Source organism: Cavia porcellus, unplaced genomic scaffold, assembly GCF_034190915.1.
Source record: "Cavia porcellus strain 051 isolate PalLab524CR breed Dunkin Hartley unplaced genomic scaffold, mCavPor4.1 scaffold_28, whole genome shotgun sequence".
Lineage (NCBI taxonomy): Eukaryota > Metazoa > Chordata > Mammalia > Rodentia > Caviidae > Cavia > Cavia porcellus.
The window spans coordinates 22,152,459-22,177,609 of record NW_026947511.1 but is presented as its reverse complement, the minus strand read 5'-3'; the positions used below and the strand labels follow the sequence as shown (position 1 = coordinate 22,177,609).

General features: G+C 39.1%; 1 pseudogene; it reads right to left on the bottom strand.

Annotated features, from left to right (window-relative positions):
- Positions 1-20,176: 20,176 nt before the first annotated feature.
- On the bottom strand, positions 20,177-21,467 carry LOC100714224 (dual specificity protein kinase TTK-like; annotated as a pseudogene).
- Positions 21,468-25,151: the final 3,684 nt, after the last annotated feature.

Sequence of the window (25,151 nt, the reverse complement as noted above, 5' to 3'; positions counted from 1 at the left end):
CTCATATGGACAATAGTAAAGATATAGAAAAGATAATTCAAGGACAGCTCAAACATTGCCTTACAATAACTTGTGAACAACAGATGACTATTATGTGAAGAGAATTTGATAATAAACTGTAATTACAATTTAGTTATAATCTCTAGAGAGTTATTAAAGAAAAAGCCAAGCAAATCATTCACCAGAATTTCTCTTTTGCAGATACATATTTGATGCTAAGGAATGTAAACTTTGATGTCAGAGAGATCTAGTTTTGACTTTGAGCTCATTAGTTACTACCTTGTAGTTGGTCATGCAATGAGTTTACTTTTCTGTCTCTAACTGTAATGTAAGCTCTCCTTCCTTACAGATTAAATGATGTAATGTTAATAAGAGATGAAGCTTACAACGTGGTACATAAAATTCAAGTCTACCTAGTACACAGGGTAAATGTCTAAGAAATGCTTACAGTTGCATCATTTTCACTGTGTCCAAGAATTAGCCATGGGATCTACAACAATGTTTTCTAGTAAAATCTTCTGCAATAAAAAAAGCTTTTCTATACTTGTGCTAGCCTATAGGTGGGTAAATACTTGAAATGTCTGTGTGTGACTGAGGAACTAAGTTTTATTTTACATTAAGCCCCCAACTTAAGAACATTCGAGTTGCAGACTTTCACATATACGAACAGATCTCACATTTCAAACATTTGCAGATGCAAGAAAATTGTAGAAGTATTGTACTGTAGCACACAAGTCTACCTTATAATTTTAGGTAACTGTAAAAGTAAAAATAGTTGTACTGGACTGTGCTACCATTTTAAGACAACTGTAAAAGTAAAAATAATTTATAGTATTTGTTTTTTTTTAAAGCTTTACATTGTGTGTTTGTGTGAAAGGTGTAAAAAACTCACAAACAAATCCAATTTATGAACATTCTCCCAGAGAGGAATTCATTTATAAGTTGGGGATTTACTCTATTTAATTTGATTTCAATTAAATTTAAAAAGCTATATATGACTTGTAGCTGCCAAATTAAGCAGTGCAGATCTTGAAAATAAACATATATATAACAATTTGTTTTGTAATATTGTTAGTTCATCTTGATGAACATGAACATTTTCAGTAGGATAAAATCAGAGTATTCTTTAAAAATGGTTCTTGTACTGAAAAAAAGCCAAAAGATTGAAGTTTACATAAATTCACACACTATATATAATTAAGGGGGAAATATTTTAGATCTTTTAGCCAGATTACAAGAATAATTATATCAGTTCTTTTTTCCTGTTTATGGAGACAATAATGTATGGCCCTTACCCTTTGGAATCTATAGCAGACATGGTTTATCAGCACATTGTTCCTGCGGAGCCTGCCAGTACTCTCATCCCTTCATGCTACATTGCAGGCAGGTATGGCTCATTGATTGACACTGACACGTGAGTTAAAAATCCATTTTCCACCTCAGAGTTAGACATATTCTTTTAAGAAACTACTTGGGCAGCCTGGGGGAAAAATAAAACAAAAAACAGGCTGGTAATAAATGGGTAAACATTATTTGGAGTTGTAGGGTTTTCTAGCTAGAAATGACTTACAAAGAGGTCTCATTTTCCTCAGATATAATTTGAACATACACATCTCTCTATGGTGCTGTGTCTGCTGTGAGTCTTCCAGGCCCAGTGCCCACTCTTGCCCTCCTGTTCTGTGTCCTCAGAAACTGCTGCTGACTGCATCACTAGACTTCCTTACCTTTGGTTTTTGTTGGAATTGGCCAGTTGGAGGTAACAGCAGCAGATCTGGCCAACAGACTAGAGTGAAACTGGCGTTTTTAATCCCAGTTCCCTTCTCATGGGGAGAAATGGGCTGTCTGGTCTTGCTCCTATGAGGGACTCTCCCTTCGCAGTTCTCTCTCTTTGGATGTAACTCCTGTTTGCTCTTCAAGTGTATGGAGAGTAGGGGAGTATTGCTGTTGATAACCCTAAATGCTACCGAGTTTTTACTTTTATTTATTTATTTTTAATTTGGCTTCTTTACACCTTGACCACTTCTCTGAAAAGGATTCTTTTATCATAAAATCTCCACCTGTTACATAATTTGAGGGTGGCACTGATTTCTACTCTGATCTTGTCTGATATATGTATGAAAGAGCATCTTGATGCCTTCTTTCTGAGTTTTTCTCCCTAGAAGCAGTTGCTACAGGGATAATTTAGGACATTACTTTTTAAGGCAGTTGTTTAATCTCATTGCTTTACCAGACACCAACTCAAAGCCCTCCAGGATGAGTCATTCTATTTGTGTGGGTGGGGTTAGTAAACTCCCTGAAGTGTAAAAAAGATTGTCTTGATAGTGGTGGCAGAGAATTTTCTCAAAAGTCCAAGTGTACAGCCTCAAATAAAATAAACCAAAACAATGCAGTTGGAAGCTTTCAGCAGTGACCCACAGCTCAGCCCATCAGCAGGATGTGGTCAGAATACTATACACGGTTAAGAAATTTCCCTTCTGAGCATCTTCATCCTGTAGCTTGGTGTGGATAAAATTAATTCCAAGTCATACAAAAAGTCAAGGTATCACGCAAGTAAAATTAGTAGAAGATTTTTGGAAGAAGCTTGGTAGCATATTAATTTTCTTCAACCTGAAAGACTGTTAAAATGACAGGACTCCCTTTATTTTGAGGACAAGCAGAGGATTTTTATGGCTTGCAGTTATAGAAGGCAATCTTCTTGGGTGGTTGCCTGCCTACTGTAATACTTGGAAAAGGACTGAAAGCCCCTCCTTCCTCAGTCCCTGAAATACCTTTTTTCCAGAATTACTGTCACAGCACAGTAGGAATACTCAGGTAGCCATAGAAAGCTTGAAGTGCCCTAGTATGCCTATATGTGATTAACATTGTTATCAAAGATAAGCTTACTGAAACATGGGAGTTTATATAAAGTGTTTGGGTCAGAATTGAATAAATATATTTCCTTTCCTGCTTCATTTATAACATAGCTCAAAAATGTCTCAGACAGATTACTGAAGGATACCTAAGTGTATGACTGTTCTTAAAGAGATAATTAGTTAGTGTACACAAGAAACCAAAATATCAATCATCTGTCAGGCTGACTGATCGGTCTCAGTGAGTAGAATGACAGTGTTGGTTAGCAATGGCCCTGAAAGCTTGGATTTAGAAATGGGAAGAGGTGGCACAAATGCCCTATATTTGCCAGCCCTATCAAAGAAAGGGCTTTTTTCTACTTCAGTACATAATTAAATACACTTTCTGGATATCATTATTATTGCCTTCCTTGGATTTTGCTGTCATTGAATCAGTTCACAAGGTATAAATGCATGGCACTTTTGATCTCTTCCTAGGTCACAATGGGGCCTGAATGGCTCTAAAGTTAAACTAAATTCAGAGACGGGAAATTGGAAGTCAGAGGAAGTCAGAAGGAAGTCAGAGATAGAGGTCTACCTGATATGAAGCCATCATTGATCAATCCATTTAATTCCTTGTAGTTTGGGGAGAGACTATTACTCAAAAATCAACTCTCACACACTGTAATCTCTCTGTTGTATGTCCACCCCACCTCCAAGAAAAAAACCAATTCTTTAGGAGACCCGTCACAGTGCAGATCGACCCCCAGAGACCAAGAAGTTTCATGGTTCACTCACTTGTCATGTTGGGGAACTCCACTCCGCAGCAAGGGGCTCAATGCTGGCTGGGAATCCCCATAATAGCAGCAATTTTTGTGAGGCTGAGCTACAGAATACTCTTCAGATTTAGCATACAGCCTTGTAAGGAGGAGAGTTGCTCTTGCCTCTGCTGAGAAGCAAAGCCAGGGCTGCTGAGACATTTGAGCAGTTGGAAGACTGTTTATGGTTAGAGGCAGAGATGTGGCCTGGAAGTGCTTTGCAGGCCTTACAGCATGTGTACCCAGCCTTCTTGCCTCAGCCCCAAGGGGACACTCCTGGGGCCTGGGTAGCAGGAGGTACATGGCTGTGTCTTTAGAACTCAGCTCATAGTTTAGGGGCAAGAAGAAAAGTGGTTTGGTGTGGCTTTCAGAGGAAGTAAAGTGCAAAATTCTTCTCCCCCAGACAACTAAACAAGCCACTTAGACCTTTCATGACTCACAAACCACATACCCTACAGCCAACATACATTATCTATTCATTCTCGTCTACAAATACTGATTGAAAACCTAGTGTGTGACTAACATCTACTTGGGCTGAGAATGTAATGGTAAAACAAGATTCACTTTCTCCCCTCTGTCTCGGATAAGTTTAGTGTGGTGGATTCTATGACACAGACAGCTGCTTACTCCAATAAGAATATACTGAATTTTGCTACTAACCGATTGTGTGACCTTGGACAAATCAGTTCATTACTCTGAGCTTTAGTTTTTTTATATCTGTTTCAGGGAAATTTCATGTGTTATGGGATATAATAAAATAAGATTTATTAACAAATTTTTAGGTCATATGTCAACAAGGGCTAGCTATGATTCAGATTATGCTTTTGAGATAAGGTTTAATAGAGAATTGCTATGGGGATACATTGAAATACCCTACTTCTGGGCAAGTGTATATACTTTTAGGGCCAAGTCTATAAAAAGTTTGAGTAATTGGAAATACTGTCTATTGCTTCTTGTCCTCCTTGTCCAAGTCCCTCTCTACCTGTTTCCTGGAACCGGTGTGCTTCAGATATTTCTCTGGTTTTCTTTTGTCAAAGTTCCTTTCAGTGCATTGACAGGCTGGAAGGAATCCGAGCAAAGTCGAGTCATCACATTGTCATTCAAAGTGGTGCCTTCCTTGGAAGTATCCACATCTTACCCAAAGAATAGTGTCACTTTGGGTATCAGCAAAAAATGGCTCCTCTAAAAGTAATGAAGGGGTTTGGCATTTGTGCAGGGAGAGACAGACAGAGATGTAATAGTTTCAGAACATGAATTCCTGGGAATTAACTGTGTACTACAGAGATGACACTACAAATCTGCAGAGAAAGGAAGAATGATTCAGTCACTGGGATACTTGCCTACAGAAGGAAAAGAAATATTTCTGCTCTTCTGCATATATATATATATATATATATATATATATATGAGAATTAAGATATATTAAAAAGATGACACAAAATTTCGAGAGGTAAACAAAGGGCACTTTCAGACATAAGGGGTGGTGCATCAAAAGGCATAAACCAAAAGAAAAAGATTTATAAACAACTGTTTGCAGTCTCGCTGTTTGAATGTCCACTTTGTATGCTTTGATACTGTGACTTGAGCAACTATCTCTAAGATGATAATGTGTAATCTATTAACTGGTGATTTCTTACTATTTTTTTTGTAGTTCTGTATTACTTATACCCTTACACCGCTTTGTTTTGTTTTGTTTTTTCTTTTTCCTTTTAAATAAAATAAAAAAAAAATAAATTTGGAATGTTAAAAAAATGAATATGTTGAAGTATTACACCTCTGTATCAACAAAGATACAATAAGTAAAATACATGCTACAGACCAAAAGAAGATATTTATAAAACCTGGAACCAACAAAGAATCCAAAGTGAGTTTTTAAATACGGTTTGAAAATTTCTGCAAATTGATAGAAAAGAAAATCCAAAAAAAGTAAGCAAAAACTATGAAAAATCCCAATCTTATTCATATCAAGAGAAATTCAAATTAAAATAACAGTGTGACTCAGACGTGGTGGCGCACATATATAATCCCAACAATCTGGGAGGCTGAGGCCAGGGGATGACTAGTTCAAGACCAGCCTAAGCACTTTAGTGACAGATATTGACTCAGAAATAAATAAAAAAAAGCCTATGGATGCAACTGAGTGTGAAGGCCTTGAGTTCAATTGGTGGTACTGCGAAAACAGAAATGAGAAAAACATGCAGTGGTATGCTTTTAAATCCCCAAATCTGAAAAAAGCAACATCTGATAAAACCCAATATGGGTAAGGATATGGAGAAACGAGCATTCGCACACTTTGCTGGTGGCTCTGTAAATTGGTAAGGCTTCACTAAAGAGTGCACAGGCAATGTTTTCATACAAATTGAAGATGTGTGTATCCTAATATGCAATGATTCAATTTGATGTGTTAACCTGGAAAATTTCTTCCAGATGTGTACAAAGTGACAGTACCAACAATGCTCACTGCATCATTGTTTGTGCAAGCAAAACATTGGAAACCAAGGAAAGAATGGACAAATGAGCTGTGAATTAGTCACATAATGCAATTCTAGTTAAAATAAATGAGACAGAGGAGCAGGCATCAATATGAATTAATCTCTAAAAAGTAACATTGGGACAGGAAGAGCAAAATGTAGAAGCTCCTGAGTTAGATAAAAATTATCTAACTTATCCAGTTACCTAAGTTATTTAGATAGAAAATTTAAAATACACTGTTTTAGTCACGTTTCTCTTGTTGCTGAGACAAAATACCTGATACTCAAAATTAAAAGAGGAAAAGTTTATTTGGCTCAGTTTGTAGAGTTTCCAGTCCGTAACATGCCAAGGCAAGGTGGCACAGGCTGAGGGGAAAACATTCATGGCAGTGAAAGACAGCAAAAGCAGCAAGAGAGAGTAAGACTAGCCTCTTTCTATCTCATGTGTCTTATCTAGTCTATGGGGATTTGGTTGATATCAATCCAATGAGTTTACTGGTCCAGCAATCACCCACTTTAATCCCAGCACCCTTAATCTCAGCATTGCACCACCAATCGATCACACATTCTAGATTCAGCCACCTCCTAAAAAGTCCTATGACCACATGAGACTTTGGGGGACATCTAGATATAAGCCATAATACACACCAAACTATATTATTAATATTATCTATATATTATTTAGTGTATGTGATCTATTAAAGCACATACTTGTTTACCTAAAATACATAGTGAACATATCAAAAACAGGTACGGATTGGACAGTACTCACTCAAGGACAGTTTGAAGATAGAGGAAAGAGAAAGGAGTAGCCGTTATTGTTATAAGATGTTATTGTTAAGTCTAGGTAGTTAATGATACATGTACAGGTGCTTACAGTGTTTTCATTCTTGATATTTTAACATTTGAAAACAAAAATGGAAAATAACTGGTTCTCTTTGTGGCTTATGGTTTCCAAATTAGCTATCTGTTATATACTGTTAAGGGCCAGCAACCCCCAGCCCTATTAGGGTAGGTGTTGCACAAATAGTTGAAAATAGTTTGCATCTAGATGTATTCCCAAAGCTTCATGTGGTCATCAGTGAGGCTGGATCTAGAGTGTGAGATGCTGGGATCAAGGGTGTGTAGTTACTAAATTAGTCCACTGATTGATTTGGCATAGTTCTGGGTGTGGATAATGGGAAGGCCCCCCTCGGGAGTGCTAGAATATGAGGGAGAGCTGCTGTCCTTGCTTGTTACTTGCTTCTTCATTTACTAGGTGGTGTTTTGCTGCTCCCCATGGACTGTTTTCTTTCTGTGATATACATCGGCATGTCACCTTGCCTTGGAGCCAACCAACTATGAATTGAAAGCTCTACAAACTGTGAGCTAAGTAAACCTGATACCAAAAGTTAAAGGAGGAAAGCTTTATTTATTTAGCTCACAATTTGTTCATGTTGCTTCATGGTGGTGAAAAACAGCCAAAGCAATAAGAAGGAGGGATAAACCTCTTTCTATCCCTTGTGTTGTATCCAGGCTACTCACCCGAGGGTGGGTGTAGCACTCACACCCTTACTCCTAGCCAAAACTATGCCAAACCCATCAGTGAATTGACTTACTAATTCCACACCCTCGATCCCAGAACCACACATTTTAGATCCAGCCATCTCTGAAAAGCTTGGCCCTCATGACTGCATGAGGTTTTAGGGGAACATTTATACACAAGCCATAACACTATCCACCTAGGTAATATACATGGAGCCTATTTATTCCCTACTGTACCTAATGGATTTGCGTGTAACTCGGTTCTATACTGTGCCCTCTCTGTCTCTCTCTGTCTCTCTCTCTCTCTCTCTCTGAATGTGTGTGTCTCTCTCTGTGTCTCTGTCTCTCTCTGTCTGTCTGTCTCTATGTATATCTGTATCTATATCTATCTCATTCTTTCAAACAGGCTCATATGTTGCTCAGGCTGCCTCAAAATAGAAATCCTTCTGCTTCAGCCTCCAGAGTGCTGGAATTAGGGCTATATATCACCACCATATATGGCTATGTTCTGCTTTTTCCTGGAGAATGGACACCCGGGACAAGGAAGCCCAGAATGAATGTGCAGTCTCTTCCCTTCACAGAGATGTTGGCCAAGGGAAGCAAGGGTCTGTAATGCAATCTGTCCTCTCTGCTCACCCAGTTATATCCTCCAGCACAGACCCACATCCATTATATGATGTAATCCAACCAGAACAGGCATCTTTTGCTAATTTTTGTGTTTTGGGAGGCCCCTGTTTCTAACCTGACCATGTAGCAAGGATACCCTTTTCTCCTTGCTTAATGTAGACAGAGGCATAATGTAGACAGAAAGCAGATCTCATCTAAGAGATTAAAGTCATGCCAGCAACCCCCAGTCCTATTAGGGTAGGTGTTGCACAAATAGTTGATAATATGGTTTATAACACTCTCTGGGAAAGTCAGAGGAAAGATGGATGTACCTCAATTCATTTGGCCAATATTCTTAACATTCCCCAAGTCTGTGGCACATAGGGGCTCCTCTAACCAAGAAGCACCCACCTGAAGAGCATCTGTAAATGATTTTATCTGTTGGTGGCCATTTCTTGCAGGTCAGGAAGGGAAGGCATGAATGATTGAGATGTGATGTATCAGTCCTGAGCGGGGAAAGCAAATGGAGGCATCTGATAGCAACTGTTGGAGGTAAAACTTAACTTGTCACTCTTGACATCTACTTTGGAATAAGTATTATATTTGGAATAAGTACAAGATTCTCCTCAGGAAGCCAGTAACTTGGTGGTTCTTGGAGAACACAGAAAGTCTCCAGACTCATTCCTGGCATAGGAGTTTGACAGTAATCACCTGCACCATTTATATGAATTCTGGGAGCAGCGGGAGACAGCAGTTAAAAATGAGCTACTTAGTGCAAAGTAAACAGGTATTTATATTCTGTGCCCACAAAGCTGCAACAAATCTTTTAAGAAATTTGTATCGATATTACCTTGAAGATGAGACTTACTAGGTCAGTGCATTACATTTGATTCTGTTGTAAAAATATAGCTGCAACCTAAAGTCAGTATACTTCAGACTTTATAAAATAGCAGAATTATCCATCTGTTCATTTTTCCTTCCAATCATCCAAGAGACATATGCTGAAAGCCTACTATGTGCTAGAGCTGCTAGGGATAAAATAGTGAATCATAACTTTTTCTCTCCAGACTCGGAAAGCTGTAGTTCAGTATTGTAGAGCAGAAAGAAAAGGCTAAGCAGGTGGTAGAACTAGCAGCTGGAAAGGGTGTGTGTGGGTCTGGTGATGTCTGAGCTGGATTTGAAAGGCTGGGCAAGGTCTGCAGCGGGAAGTCTGTTCCAGGTTAAGGAGGCAGTCTGAGGAACTGTCCTATAAATGACACTGATTGTTTTATGTCCTCCCAGATGGAACTGTTTTCTTTTCCTAGATAGACCACTGGGGACCTCTCTCCTCTTTTGTGAACTGTATTAATGGAGCTGTTAATCAGTGTGCTTACAGTTCAAGTTCCAGACAGCTGAAGGTTGAGAAACAGCTGAGCCAAAACTGCCTCTGTGCAACTCTCTCCAGGAACTGAACTTTTCAGCCCAGTTATTGCAAGAGAGGAAAGTGGTTGTTGCAGAGCCTGAAAAGACAGTGCATGGGTTGTGTCACCTGAATCTCAAACCTAGTCTCCTCTCAACTTCTCTGAATCTGATTCTTGAGTTTTCCTTTAAATTCTGTGAGTTATTTTATATTCCTTCAATAGATTTTGTTTACTTCAGTTACCCAAAATCAGTGTCTTTAGCTTGCAAAAACAAAAACACAAAACAAATAAAACTAACCAATGAAATAAACCCAGAAAACCTTTGACACAAGAAAAAGAAATTAATAATGAAGACTATTAATTCTAGGATATCTACTCTTTTATCTGTCAAAATTCCATAAGAAAAATTTTCATGTCCTTCAAGGATTCTTCTACAAAAGGAGGAAAAGAAGAAAGGAAGGGAAGGAGGGAAGGAGGAAAGAAGGGAGGGACAGGAGAAAGGAAGGAGGAGGAAAGGAAGGAATAAAAACAAAGGAGAGAAGAAAGGAAAGAGGGAAGAGAGTAGGGATTTCCTCAATGTGCCTAGACCAGAAACTCCCCAGACACCAGACAGACTTGTGCTGGGAGGCATATCCCTGGGAAGGCTGGGTTTGCAAGGAAGAATAGTGGCTCCCAATGGCATCATTTAAACCCCTGCCACTGATTGTCTCCTCCTGAAGAATAGCTATTACCTGCATCATGAAGAAGGAATGAGGAGCAAATAAAGGGTTGATAGAAAGAAATAGGTAGGTAGAGCTTTTGCAAATGGAAAGGAGGTCTTTAAAGATCAAGGTCACGGGGGGGGGATTAGAGGGATAAGTAAAAACATGAACTAAAAATAACAATAATAGCAATAATAATGAAAATGGATAAAAGGATTTAGAGTCAAAGGGAGGGATGTGAGTGGGAAGGGGAAGGGGATACAAAAACGAGATGTGTTATGTAGATGCACCTACTCCCTAAAATCAATGTAAACTTCATGCACTGAAAACAGGTACTAAAAACAAAAATAGGATAGAGAACAGAACAGAACAGAATGGAATAAAAACTAACAACATGGTGCTGCTCCACACACAACCCATTGGCATCTGCTAGAGGCCACTCTTTTGCATCTACCAATTATTTACTTAGTTGGTCCTTAGGGCAGAGATATGAAGGACAAAGCGCCATAAAGATCACATTTTGAGCCTACTGCTGGCTGAACTTCTAAGATTTTAGTCCATAAGCTCAATTTCATTATTAAAATGGAGACAATTAAAAGCTCTGGCTTTTGCACTATTGTAATTACACCAACATCTCTGGTACAAATTATGACTCATTTACTCTTGAAGGCAATCAGCATCTGGGCTGCTACCAAGGAAACCCCTTTTTAGTTGTAAAGTGGCATTGTTTGGTGCCCACGGAACACTGAAGACTCCATTCCGTGAAAGAGGAGACTGCTCAATGCTGGTGTTGAGGCAAATGCTCCCTTCTTCATTTGTGTGGCATCTCATGGAATGTACCTGGGCTTTGACCCCTGGGATGATACTGGTAATTACAAGTTCTTATGATGACTTTTAGTTACTAAGTGTATTGCTGCCATGAAGATATACAAGTAGAGTAATATTGACAGTTTAACCTGTAGAGAATTCAGGTAAAATTATTCATCAGGTACTTGCTTTATGAATTTAAATGAAAATGTTTTGGTTGTTTTTCAGTGTCTGATTGGAGGCAGCCAATGGGACTTTCTTTGAAAGATGCTATTATTTGAATGACTGCACTCCTTAAAATTTGTGTGTTGAAATTCTCACCCTCAAGGTGAAAGTATGAGGGTGTTGGAGGGTGATTAGGTCATAAAGGTAGAGCCCTCATGGCTGAAGTTAGTGCCCTTATGAAAGAGAGCTGAGAGAACAGGCTAGTTCTTCCTTCAGGTGAAGGAACAGAAGGGATTTCCTCTGGTATCCCTCACAACTCATGCAACTGAAAATGACAAAATTCCAGGCTTGAACTGGTGTAAGCACATGTGAGAATTTATTGTGTCAGGTTATTAAAAACTCAAAGTGCTGATATGACTTGGACTTAATTTGGAGTTTAAGATTCTCTCCTTTTGACTTTGCTCTCTCTTGCATTGAATTCATTTCCGGGCTCCAGAGGGTACCCCAAAATGTTCCAGGTCTAGCTTGTCAAAAGGCCATATCCATCAAAAGAGGGCAAATATTTTGAATGGAATATCCTGTCAAATAAATACTTGAAATTCATGATGATTAGACCAATTTAGGTCATATGCACACACTGAATCAGTCACCATGACCAGGGAACAGCAATGATCCCACTGGCTTCCATGTAGGATCAAGGTGGATTCATACATCCTTTGAATCTAGGAGTTAGAGAAGATAGATCACCTTGACAGTCCCAAGAAATCAGTACAGTTGCAAAAGGAAAGGGGAGGAGTGGTGCTGGAAGAAAACCTTAAATGCCCACCACACCTTTTTACAGATAGGGTACTTTCTAAATATGATACAAGCTGAAGAGAATGAGCTTCTAGCCCAAGATATTGCTTTCATTTCTTCCTACTAGCCCAGAGTTCCTGACTTCTTCCAAAGCCAGACATCCATGAAGTGGCAGCCACAGCTATAACCCTGTTGGAGTCATCTAACATGTCATCAACAGGTCTGTCCTGAAAAGAAAGATATTCCAGTTACTTGGGAATCTCCCCAGAGTATACACAACAGCATTTAAATAATTATTTTCTCTGCAGGAATTATGCAACCTAACAATTTTATAAATAGATCTCTGAAAACAAGAGCAGCCACTGCCCAGCAGACCTGCTTTATATTCCAGGCTTTGTTAATCTGTTTCTCACAACAGCTTACTGGGGAAGATCCTGTTATCTGCAGAGTCCCAGTGAAGAGGCTCCAGGTCAGGATGGTTAGTAAGTTTCTGGACCCTCAACAGGTACATGGGTCAGCCAGGATTCAGGTCCTATTCTGATCAGAGCAGGACCAGCAAGCTTCATCTTCTTTTCTTTCCTTTTTGAGGTTATACATATCTGACAAAGTCTATCTCCCTTGCATGAAGGAACAACGGGATGACAAAGTACCCAACAACCCTATGATGATGGCATACATTTTGTAGTAAGAAAGAGAGGACAGTGCTAAACATTCTAGAGCATCAACTGGGTCTGGGTCAGTGGTGTGGAGAGAACAATCTATTGCAATCTGTTTGAAGAAGAATGTGACTCCTCAGGATTTCTTCAATCTGGTTTGTACATCACCCAGATGGTTGGAGATTGGCATGAGCAGACACCTCCCAGATCTCCACTGGCTGCCTGCAACTCCCCAGCACTAGTGAAATGATGCATCAAAAGCTACCCTGACTCACTCCTAGAGTCTGTCCACACCAGCCTCTGCCACCCCCGCTCCACAGAGACCACACTTACTAAGATCTCTGAAAATTCTGTCACTCCTAAGCCCACGTGGAAATTCTTCTCTGTGCATCTTCTGGTCTCCATGGTGCTTGGATCAGCCTTTGGAGTTCTCTCCAACAAGAAGTAGACTCATTCTGGGTCATCTTCTCTCTCAGAGCCCTTACTGGATATTTCCCAACATAGACAGAGTGTGTTCCTTTTGGCTGTGATAATTGTGTTAATGACAAATCAGGTCCCTGAGCAATGCCATTTGCCTGCATGATTAGGAATTCCTTCAGATAGCTGTTACAATTTTAACATGCTAAAGGTTCAGGTGTAAGAAGCTTGGTCCTCAGTGTGGCAGTATTGAGGTAGTATAAATTTTAAGAGGTGATACCTAAGGGAAGATAAGTAGGTCATGAGGTCTCCATCTTCATGAATGGATTAGTACTCTCTCTTAGGAGGGGGTGAGAGAGTGTTTAAGTGGATTAGTTCCTGCAAGAGCAGGTTGCTATAAAGAGCAAGCTGGGACCTCCCTGCTATCTTCCTTCATCACTTATAGCTGTGCCCCTTCTGAATGAGACCAGTCCCTTTCTGCTTCTCTATCATGTTGTGATATAGCCAGGAGCCTTTACCAGGATGCCCATGCCATGCTGTTCATATCTACCAAGCCCTGGGATTGTAAGCTAAATAAATCTCTTTTTTACACATTACTCAGCATCAGGTATTTTGTGAAGGCAACATAAAATGGACGAAGATAATATGTTCAATTGTAAATTTCAAGATTTTTATAAATGATCTGACTTCTGCAGGGTGGTGGCACATGCCTACGATCCTAGAACTTGGGAGACTGAGGCAGGAAGATTGCTGTGAGTTTGAGGCCAACCTGGGCTACAAAGTGAGTCAAAGGCCAACCTGAACAATGTAAGGAGACTCAATCTCAAACAACAACAACAACAACAACAACAACACACACGCATGCAAATGAACTGCCTTTGGCATAAAAATTATTCAGCAAGAGCAATTGACACACAAATATGCTTACTACCTTCTACTTCATTGTAAACCTGCTATAGAACCATGTTTATAATGTATTTTGAATTTTATTTATTTATTATTGGTCTCAGGGATGAATCTCACAACCTCACACTTGCCAGGCAGATACACCCCTGAGCTAAATTGAAATTTAATGTACAGAGGCCTTGCCATTAGTTTAAGGCAGGCACAGCACACTCTCCTTTTCACACTGTGAACCTATTGGAAGTCACAGGTTTTGGACTGAGTGGAAGGATCATATCATATCTTAATTGCCCCTTGAAATTACCTTTGGTATTACCTTGGCTATTGCCTCACTTTGCTTGTCTTTATTTAAATTCTAGTTAAGTTTTCATTTGCTCCTTTCTCATCTCTTACATGATGGCATGAGGTCGAGAAAACAGAAATTGCACCAGTTATTTCAACAAAAGGATTTAATAAGGAAATAGCAGATGGAGGATACATCCAGGGAAATATGAATGATCACAGAAATTTTGAGTATGGGAGGCAGCTAGGGGGAAGAGTTGGAGTAATTGGAAGCCTGGAAGCTTTCAGAAGGAGACACAGTGCTGAGGCTAAGGACTCTGAGGAATAGCCTGGCCAGCTGGTGCAGGGACCTAGAGGGATTTCAGTGTTGGAAAACTCTAGAAATGTGAACCAACAATAGAATAGAATAGAATAGAATAGAATAGAATAGAATAGAATAGAATAGAATAGAATAGAAGCAAAAGGCAAAACTGGACAAGCTGTCCTTTTTCTCTCATTCTCTTTCTTATCCCCTTCCCAAAATTCCCACCATGAGCAGCACTGTAAAGAACCCAACTGGTAAAGATGAAAAAGGCTTTGCAGAATCCAGTTCTTGCAACACAAAGCAGAACACAGAAAAGGTCATGGCTAGAGTTTGGACCTTAAGTGTCCCTTAAATGTCCATGTGGTAAGGGACTGGTTGCCAGCATGGTGGTGCTACTGAGATGTGGTGAAACTTTTAGGAGCTGAAGCCTCATGGAAAGTCTTCTGGACACTGGGGCCCCGTGCCCCCATCATGATGCACAACAAAAAACCTAAAGCAGCCAGGCCACTTGATCATGAAATGAAACTCCCCAAACTGTGAGCCAAGATAAACCTCTTCTCTTCACCCATGATTATCTCAGGTTTGTGTTACAGTGATGGGACCCTGCCTAACAGTGGATTTGGAGCCCAGAGACAAGAGTCTAATAAATACACTGCTAATAAAGCCCCTACACCCATTCGCACCGTTATCTTCAACATTTCATCAAGAAGAAATGTATGCCCAGGATTTCCATTCCCCAAGTCTGTGAGGTTATTACTCCTGACCACAAAATTCCTAAATACCCACTTCCTTCATGAGATCTCTTGACCTGATCCAAGAGGAAAGAGAGTCAGCTTGGTTTGTCCATTTACCTGCCCTACTTTCCAGGTTTTCCAATCATTATTTACAGGGATGAAATACTTTTCCAGCAGTTCTTCCTTTGTAGCTTGAGAGTATCTTGCTTATTTAGTGTACTAGCAACAGATATATAGTAACTTTTTAGCTCCCTACAAACAGTGCTTAATAAATTCTTTATGTATAAAGCATTTATGTTTCTTTAGCAGTTCTCATTTTGTGCTTGGAAGTAAGGGATGGGATATTAAATTTAAACCAAACTGTTAAATTGAAAAAAAATATTTTAAGTCATTTATGGTTTAACATGCTTGCATTTCAAATAAATTTCCAATCCAGATCAAATATTGGTATAATTATTCCCTGAAACATCAATGTCAAGATCCTTTCTCAAAGAGTTTGTCTCACCTGCTGTGGTGTTATCTGTACAGCATACCCCAGCAAAATCACGGTTCTCAGTTCGCGGGCTCAGTTATTCATGGATTTTTCCTTAGACACTTAACCAAAAAATGTTTGTGGAAACCACAAATATCCTCTGCAATTGTTTATTTGCAAGTAGCTAACATCACTCAGTTCTTCTTGCTGGTGGTTGGCTGCTGTCTTGTAGTCCATCTCTGACAGATGCACTCGCATTTCCGCATTATGACAGGTTGCAGTACTGCCTGTAGTTGTCCTGTGTTCTTGGTTTTGTTCATCTTAAAGCCCTAAGCTCTCCAAGACACTACCAAAACACTCTAAGCCTTTACTAATACAGTATTTTATTAAATTAAATCATATAACTGCAGGAAACATAGCATATTTAGGGTTTAAACTAAAAATAGGCATTGATAAGTATATCTGAAATGCATGGCTTTTCACATTTCTTGGATGCTCTGGGAATATAGCCCTCATGAATTTCTGGGGTCCACTGTACCCCTCCATTGTGGGAGGGGAGCTGAAGAGGCTTGTTTCAAGGGTGAGTGGGAATGAAATAGATTACCTGGAATGGAGTCAAGCATTTTTCACATGGCCCCATCCACAGACAAGTCATTGGCTGATCTGTTCTCAGGTGCTGGTGATACAGCTGTCCTGGTTTGTGGCTTTCCCGCCTGGATGATGCATACTGCTGCCGTATCATGAGCATGTCGGGTGACCATTGGCTGCTTGATTTGTATCTCTAGCTTGGGAGTGTCACAGTACCCATCAGAGAGGCTTATTTTTGCTCACACATGGAAAGCAGCCTGCAGAGGTCCTGACACCCCTAGGCCATAGCTTCCCTAGGCCATAGCTTGTTGGTCTCTGCTGCTTTCATGTCCTGTGCCCGTCTTGGTTATTTTACTCTTGAGCTTTGAACTCAGATCCCACTGTCCCTGGACCCCTTCTGATAGCACAAGGGGAACCCCTACTTGGCTCCCAAGCCAACTGAGGTTTTTTTTCTGCCATAATTAATAAATGGAGGGCAGTTCATAAGACATTAGAGCTTGTAGCCCTAATCACTGGCAGCAATGGATTGTCCTCTGTGGGGCTGGTTCCCATAGTGGGAATACTCTGTGGTCCTACGTCCTTGTCACCAATAATACCACCACTATTTTCTGTCTCTTTGGGCTAGGAGAGCTAAGGTTTATCCTTCTTCAACTCTTTTCTGGGTGGTCTCACTATCTCCTGCTTGACCCTTTACTCCTTTGTCGTCTATATAACAAATTTCCTTCCCTAGGTTTCTTATGTGATAAATAGTCGAGTGGCTTCTGACTTCCTAGTTCCACACACACCTTGGCTCTATTAAAAATATAGAGTGATGTTTGCCAGCATGTTACTCACTGTGCCACTGTTCTAGGTCAGGTCAGCAGAGCTCAATGCCTAGTGAACCTCAGTGACTAACTAGATTCAGAACATACACTCAGAAAACCACCCAAGTTCAGGAAAGAAATGTCCAGGATACCTCTCATCCTACAAGGCGTTGGGGGAACAAAGTGGAAAACAAATAGTAAAGAAAGACAAGCATCACTTCTTTCCATTCATGTGGAAGCTAAAGAAAAAAATTGATCTTTAAATAGAGAGTATCGTAGTGGTTACCCAAAGCTCGGGAAGGCAGAGGGCAGTGGGATGGAGAGAGGATGGGCTAACAGATTTCAGGGCAGAGATGGAGAAGAGGAATAACTTCTAATTTTCTGTAGCATAGCAGGATAAGGATGGTTGATGACAATTCACTGTAAATTTCAAAATAGCTACTAAAAAAGCTTAAATGTTCTCAATTCAAAAAATGATAAATGTCTAAGGTGATAGATATGTCAATTACCTCAGTTTGAGAGTTACAATTATATACATACATTAGCATATTATACTGTACCCCATAAATATACAATCATCATTTATGTTTTATGAGTCTTAAAATTTGCCAAAAATTCCACAAATGTCCTTCTCTGATGCTTGTCTCCCTTCCCACGTGCTTTTATTTCCCCAATGGAAGAGCTACCAAATCAGCTCTGCTTTCTTTGTACCTGACAGGAATTAGGTGGCCCAACTTGGGGGCCCCTCATCCATAGCTCGAAGCCAGTGGGTGATGGACTGACAAGCACATCAGGTAACCTAGAGGAGCCAGAAGGAGCCTCAGAGAAGAATTCACACCCTATGTAAAATACAGAGCTGTGTAAGACTGTCCTAGTGCCTGAGGTTGTAGAGAGACATTCCTAGAAAACTGTAGCATCTTGGATAAATGCCATCATGCTGATGTGCTTGCTGAATTAAAATGAATGTGAAGGGGTCAAAACACATCACAAAAAGGAAAACTTGCACACTTGTGAGGACATAGGCTTGACCAGAGGAAAAAGAAGGGCCTTTACCTTTATGATACTGTTTCTGTTTTTTCTTAATACAACTGGATAGAAGCCACCTCCCTTTCCCAGTGACCTGTGCCACTAAAACACATTTCTCCTGGAACAGAGTCAACTGCAGAGGTCCATTCATTTTCCTCATCCCTTGACCTTCATCATTTAATCACTTAAAACTATTGAAAAATAGTGACTCCATGGAGCTTTCAAGTGGAAGTGTTTCACAGTAAAACAACCCACTGAACCACAAACAAAACAAAAAACCAAATAGTTACAATTCTATATGTTATGCTCGACACTATAGATTAAAACCATGACACTGACACTTATCAAATGCAGACCTTGTACATCCTTCTGGTTTGTATTTTTATTGTTTGAAGTTTTCCACTGATTCAGTGTCATTTTTTTCTCTTTTGTGATCATTAATTTTCAGGATTAGATAGAGATCAATAGTCATAGTCTGGAATTGGCATTCCTGGAAAAGTATATTGTACAGCTATAGATTGGATAGCACCCTGTGTGAGGAAATGGTGTTCTTTCATGATCGTATGCACTGATGGTACCCCAAGAATTATTTTATTCTGTTGCTCAGATTCTGACAGCCTCATAGTATCTTATCTGCACTGAGTTTTCTTCCCTAACCTTGCACAGTTGGTCCCTGGAGTGGAACTTTATTTAAAAGGCCCTGACATGAGAAAGAATGTCCACAGGCAGGCCGTTACCCTTGAGCACTAAGAAAAGTGGCCAAATGTTCAAACACCCAAGTCAAGGACTTAGTCTTCTGCCTGCCCCTCCAGGGTGAGGCCTCCAAGCAATCCATCTCATTTGGGGAACCACATGAATGTGGGTATTTTGAGCTTGCATAACCTTGTGCAAAGTTAGTAGTCACTTCCCTGAGTCATGGCCTGACTTGGAAGAAGGCGGCTCTAACAGTCACTTGAGGAAGGAGAGTCATTTCATTCATTTCTTCTTTCAACAAGTATTTGCTGAGTGTCAGTAATATGTCAGGCACTATTATTACTAAAAATAGATGAATTATCAAAAATCTGATAAAAAATTCTACCGTCATGGGAAGTGTGTGTGTGTGTGTGTAGATAGACAATTAAAAAAAAGACCCAGGACATTGTCTCTCATTTGTGTATCTATGTATAGGTTTATCAATCATCTATATATCTCAGATCTCAGATGGTCACAATGGCCATGAGAAATATAAAGCATGAAAATTTCTGCAAGGATATGTGTGTGGGAGAAAAGTTGCAAAAGAAAGCCTCACTGGCAATGTGAGATTTGATCAGAGAAATGAAGGTGGTGCAGGAATAATCTGTACAAGGATTTTGGGGAAATAGCATCTGTCAAGTGGTGGATGAGCAAAGAAGGCAGGCTGGGCTGGAGCAATAGCTCCATGGGAGAGTGCTTACCTAGCATGTGTGAGGCACTGAGCTGAGTCCTCAGAATCTTAAAGAAGCTAGAGTGAGGAGGGCTGCGCGCCTGGAGGAAAGAAGAGGTAGAGCTGAGGTCTGAGAGGTGCAGGGACCAAACTGTCCAGCACAGATTCTCTTAGTTTGGGGTCTGCTTGATATTACCTTTCAGTGTACTAGATCACATATTAATAATATATCATGCATTCCAATTTCTTTCATTTTTGTTCACTGTATTTCAGACCAGACTGGACACATTCAGAGTGGTCTGATTACAGGCCATTCACTGTATTTCAATGACTGGTTTCCTTTTTAATTCCATGTTTTTTATTTTAGGCATCTAAAAATGTAACTTTGATAAAGTGTCTGTAGATTTTAATAGTTTCTCAACCATCACAAAGCAGGCAAACAATTCCTAATATTGAGCCTTTTAAAAAACATTTTTAATTAAAAAAATAAGGGCTGAAGGTGCAATGCATTAGAATGTCAGTATTCTGATGTGGGGTTATGTCTGGAATATGTCGCTGATTTGAAAGTACAGTAGGGTTCTGGTTCATGCACTCGGGCTTTCTGCTTGATTGATGTTGTTTCTGGGTGATTTCTGGAATTTTTGGTTTTTGATGCATCCTAGTTTCTTCTAATTTAGTTAGCAGGATTTATTCAGCTTTATTCTTCAGAATTATTGAATCAGTTATTAAGTTCAGAATTCTCATCTGACACTGGGATGGAGTCCTTAGAATGTATATTTTAAACAAACTTTAAATTTCTCAGTTCATAAGAATTATTTCCACCTAGTTTACATGCAGGCATAATCAAATCTTGACATTCTGATCCAGAGATTTGCCTTTTTTTTTTTAAAAACTTGGCATAACTGATCCATCTGTCTTCACTGGATAGTATGGACTATTTAGAAGGTTGATTCAGACTCTTCCAAAAGGACAAAACTATTTAGTTTTGTTAACTTGTTTCAATGGATTTTGATGATCTATTTCGGCATCTTGTTGGGGGCATTATCTCTCCATGTAAAAAACCAGGCTTTAGTGGCTGGCCCTCTGGAATCACGACTGATGCTTCTATCCTGTAAATGTTAAGTGAACTAGAGATTCTTGGGCAGTTAATATTGTAGATGCTGATAAACTCTTTTTTTCCTTCTCTGAAAACAGCTGGGTTTTTTTGAGATTTAAATTATGCAGGACAATTTCTGGCATTTCTAATGGTAATAGTCCACTATCCACAGATTTAGGGAGCAGTTGGTTACTTTTTTTAAAATTACCTTGAGACAATTCAAATTGTGCAAAAGATACATGAACAAAAGCAAATTTCTTGCACTTTGGTCTGGCCATTTGGAAGTAGTTATGCACATCATCTGGCTCTTGAATAGTTTTTAATTCAGCAAATCTCACTTGAATTTGAGCAAAACTTTCATTTTGGCTATATTTATCAGGAGAAAGTACTTCAGTTACTTGACTATAATGACCAGTCAATTTATTTTAAAAGAGCATCATTAGGGGAACATTTTTTCTCTAGTTTGAGGAAGCAATTCAACTCTGGGTTGTTTACCACCATCATAATCTGATTAACAGTTCTTGAGTAGTCTGTCATATTAGCAGATACTTTATTCAAGTTTAGCTCATCAGTGAGATCTTCGTGTTTAAATTTATTTTTACTATCTTGTGCTTTGTTCCTTATGGAATCAGTTGTTGACTCTCTGCCACTTAAATTCACAGCCTCCATTTCTAAGTTGCAACCAACCTCTGTAACTGCACCAAAGAAGAAAAATGGAATATGGGGCCTTTAAGCCATGACAGGCTTCCAGCTTTTACTCTGAATGAGATAATAAGCTATTAGAGATGATTGATGTGTTCATGTTGGCTGCCATATTGGGTAAACTAAAGAGAGAAAGACAGGAAAAAGAAGATTAGTTTGGAGAGATGATGGAGACTTGATCCAGAGAAGAATTGGGGAAGGAAATGGGAAGAGATCACGTGTTAGAGATGTTTTAAAAATAATGCCAACAAGATTTGGATGTGAGCTGTGAAATGGAGTCAAGAATGACTGGAAATATTTTTGTCTGAGTTATCTAGAGGCATGGAATTGTTTCCCTCTGAGGTAGGGTCCTTGCAAGGGAATCATGTGAAAAAGGTAGTAGAGATATTGTTTTTGAAATATTTGAAATATATATATATATATATATTTGAAGCAGAATATTGTTTTTTTTAGATTTTTTCCCACTTTTTTATTTACAAAAGAGAAATGTCAGACAAGAAAAACAAAAACAAAAGGCATAAACAACAACAGCAGATTCAAAACAATAACAATACAGGCCTTCAAAGCAGAATGAAAGAAATTTAACAATGTTTGTTATACTGCATATTGTTCAATTTTTTTCAAATATAGAGAATGTTAAAGAAAACAGAAAAACAGAAAAGAAGGGTAGAACAATACCAAATCAAAAAAATTTATCATTGTAGAATCACTAGTTGTTACAATTCTCATTGTCTTAAAAAATAGTTGCCAAAGTCACAAAATCAAACCATAAATAGTGGCTAGACATTCAAATATTGATAGTACAAATCCTTCTTTTCAATGCTCCAACAGAAATTCAGTAATATGATCATCTACCTTACATACTACACATACCTTTATACTCTTTAGAGCACTTTCTTTTCTTTTCACTTTCACAGTATCTATTATACTTTTGGATCCCATTATTCTGTCAGTTTTTATTGTTTTTTACAGTAGAGAGACAATGTGATATTTATTCACGTTAGTCTTGTTTATTTCACTAATGAGAATATTTTCAAGTTGCCTCCATTTACCTATAAAGTCCTCAAGATCATCATTTTTTATAGCTGAGTAGTATTACATTGTATAAAAATATCACATTTTTTCATCCACTCTGCAGTTGATGGGCATTTTGGTTGATTCCAAGATTTAGCTATTACAAATTGTGTTGCTATGAACATGGGTGCACATATATCTCTGTGACATGACCTTTTCAATTTTTCTGGGAAAATACCCAGGAGAGGAATAACTGGATTGAATGAGACTTCCAATCCTAGTTTTTGAGGAATCTCCATACTGATTTCCACAGTGGTTGCACCAGTCTGCACTCCCACCAACAGTGGAGAAGAGTTCCTTTTTCTCCGCATCCTCACCAACATTTGTTATCAGTTGTTTTCTTGATGGCAGCCATTCTTTCTGGGGTGAGATGAAATCTCAATGCTGTTTGAATTTGCATTTCTCAAGTGACCAGTGATGGTGAACGTTTCTTCATATATTTATTTGCCACTTGTATATCTTCATTTGAGAACTGTCTGTTCATCTCAGATGCCCATTTTTGGAGGGGGTCTTTGAATTTGGGGGTTTGATGTTTTTCAGCTCTTTATATGTTCTGGATATAAGTCCTTTGCCTGAGGAATTGTTGGCTAAAATTCTTTCCCATTCTGTGGGTTTTCTTTTCACTCTGTTGGTGATTTCTTTTGAAGTGCAAAAACTTTTTAGTAATATGAGATCCCAGTTGTTGATTTTTTGAAGTATTTCCTGTGCGGTTTGCATTTTATTCATGAATTTTCTTCCTGTCTCTATGTCTTCAAGGTTTTTACCTACTTTGTCTTCCAGTAGACTTAGTGTTTCTCTTTTAATATTTAGATCCTTTATCCATTTTGACTTTAGTTCAGTGTATAGTGATAGGGATGGGTCTATTTTCAGTCTTTGGCATGTGGAGTGCCAATTTTTCCAACACCATTTCATAAAGAGGCTATCCTTTGAAGCAGAATATTGTTAAGTAGTTCAGACTGACCTTGAAGTGAATTTTCTGTGTAATCCAGACTGGTCTCAGACTTGCAGAGATTCTCCTGCCTCAACCTCCCAAGTGCTGGCATTACAAGTGTGCACCACTGCACTCACCTTTGATAGCTTATTCTTGGGTGACTATTATATAGCTAGGTGGAAATATCATATAGGCAGCTGGAAGCAAAAACCTGGAGTTGTGGGGAGCAGTCTAGACTAAAATTATAAAGTTGGGAATCATCAGTTTACATTTGGCATTCAGGCATTATCATCCTGGAAAGTGGTAATTGGAGAGAAGAAATAAGTTTTGATAACATCCTAGTACTTAAGACTTATGAGGGGAAAATCCTTGAAGCAAAGCACCTTCTAACTCAGATGGTGGTTTAATATATGACTGCTTGAAAGCCAAAGGAGATTTAAAGTCCTGGAAGCCAAGGAAAGGGAGTTTCAACTAGGAGTGATTATCTGCTACATGTGGTGGGTAGGTCACGTATGAGGAGGCTCGAGGTTTGACCACAGATTTAGCAACTTAGAAGATATTAGTGACCCAGAGAATCTTCAAATTGTTGGGACAAAAATCTTATTAGAATAGACTCGGGAAAGATTAAGGAACAACCAGAGACAACAGGAATAAGAAAGTCTTGTCAGAAAAGTTCCTCTAAAAGAAACAGAAAGATTAGATGATTGCTGGAGGGAAGGATGGAGTAAAAAGCTTTTTTTTAACACGAGGAAAATGTCAGCATATTTGAATACTAACAGAAATTTTTTTTAAAGAGAGGAAATGTGATGATCCAGGTGAGCTGGAGGCCGTGGTGGAGGCTATGTCTTTGGGTTTGATGAGAGGTGGGCGGCGTCTAGTGGAAGAGTAAAGGGCTTGGCCTCAAACCAGCGGGACCTGAACAGTCACCACAGTAACAGACTGGCAGGAAGGCACATTGCATAGTGAAGGTGGCGGGGAGACCTGTAAAAATCCTTTTTTGACTGCTGCTGTCTTCTAAAGAGAAACAAGATTCCTGGTTACCAGCTACATGTGAGAATGGATAGGGAAGAGGTGGAGGTTTGAGAAAGGAGGAAGAGGTGTCTCATGCAGGAGGAAATAGGACAGCAAAAGGCAGTAGGACTGCTGGAAAATATTCAGGACCTACTTTGGATGAGTGGCCAAGCATTTAAAATGAATCTATCCAGAAAGTTGTAGCTTTCTCCAGTTAAATTCAACACTTTGGGTAAAGGCTCAAAATAGGTAGAAAAGTAGATTCCCGTAAAGACTGGATTTTGCCATATGAGCAAAATTAAGGGAGGACAGAATGAAAGCATTAAGAGTGGACCCAAGGAGACAACTGATTCACTATAGAATTTAATTAACGAGGCCATGAAAAGTGTTGTCAACAGCAAAAGTGTGGCTGAAGCAACAGTTTCTAGGTCCTGGTGCAGTAGAATTGTCAGTCAAGCCTCTAGAAGAAGAGAGCCAGAAAGACAAGAAATGGAGTTTAAAAAGTGAGATGATTGAAACAGAGATTATGGCAGGGATATGGCTGTTTGTCAGAACTAGGTATAAAGTATGGTATCAAGTAAAAAGCATAATGTATATTATAGGAAAAGAGGCCATGGAAGAGTAGAGAACAGGAT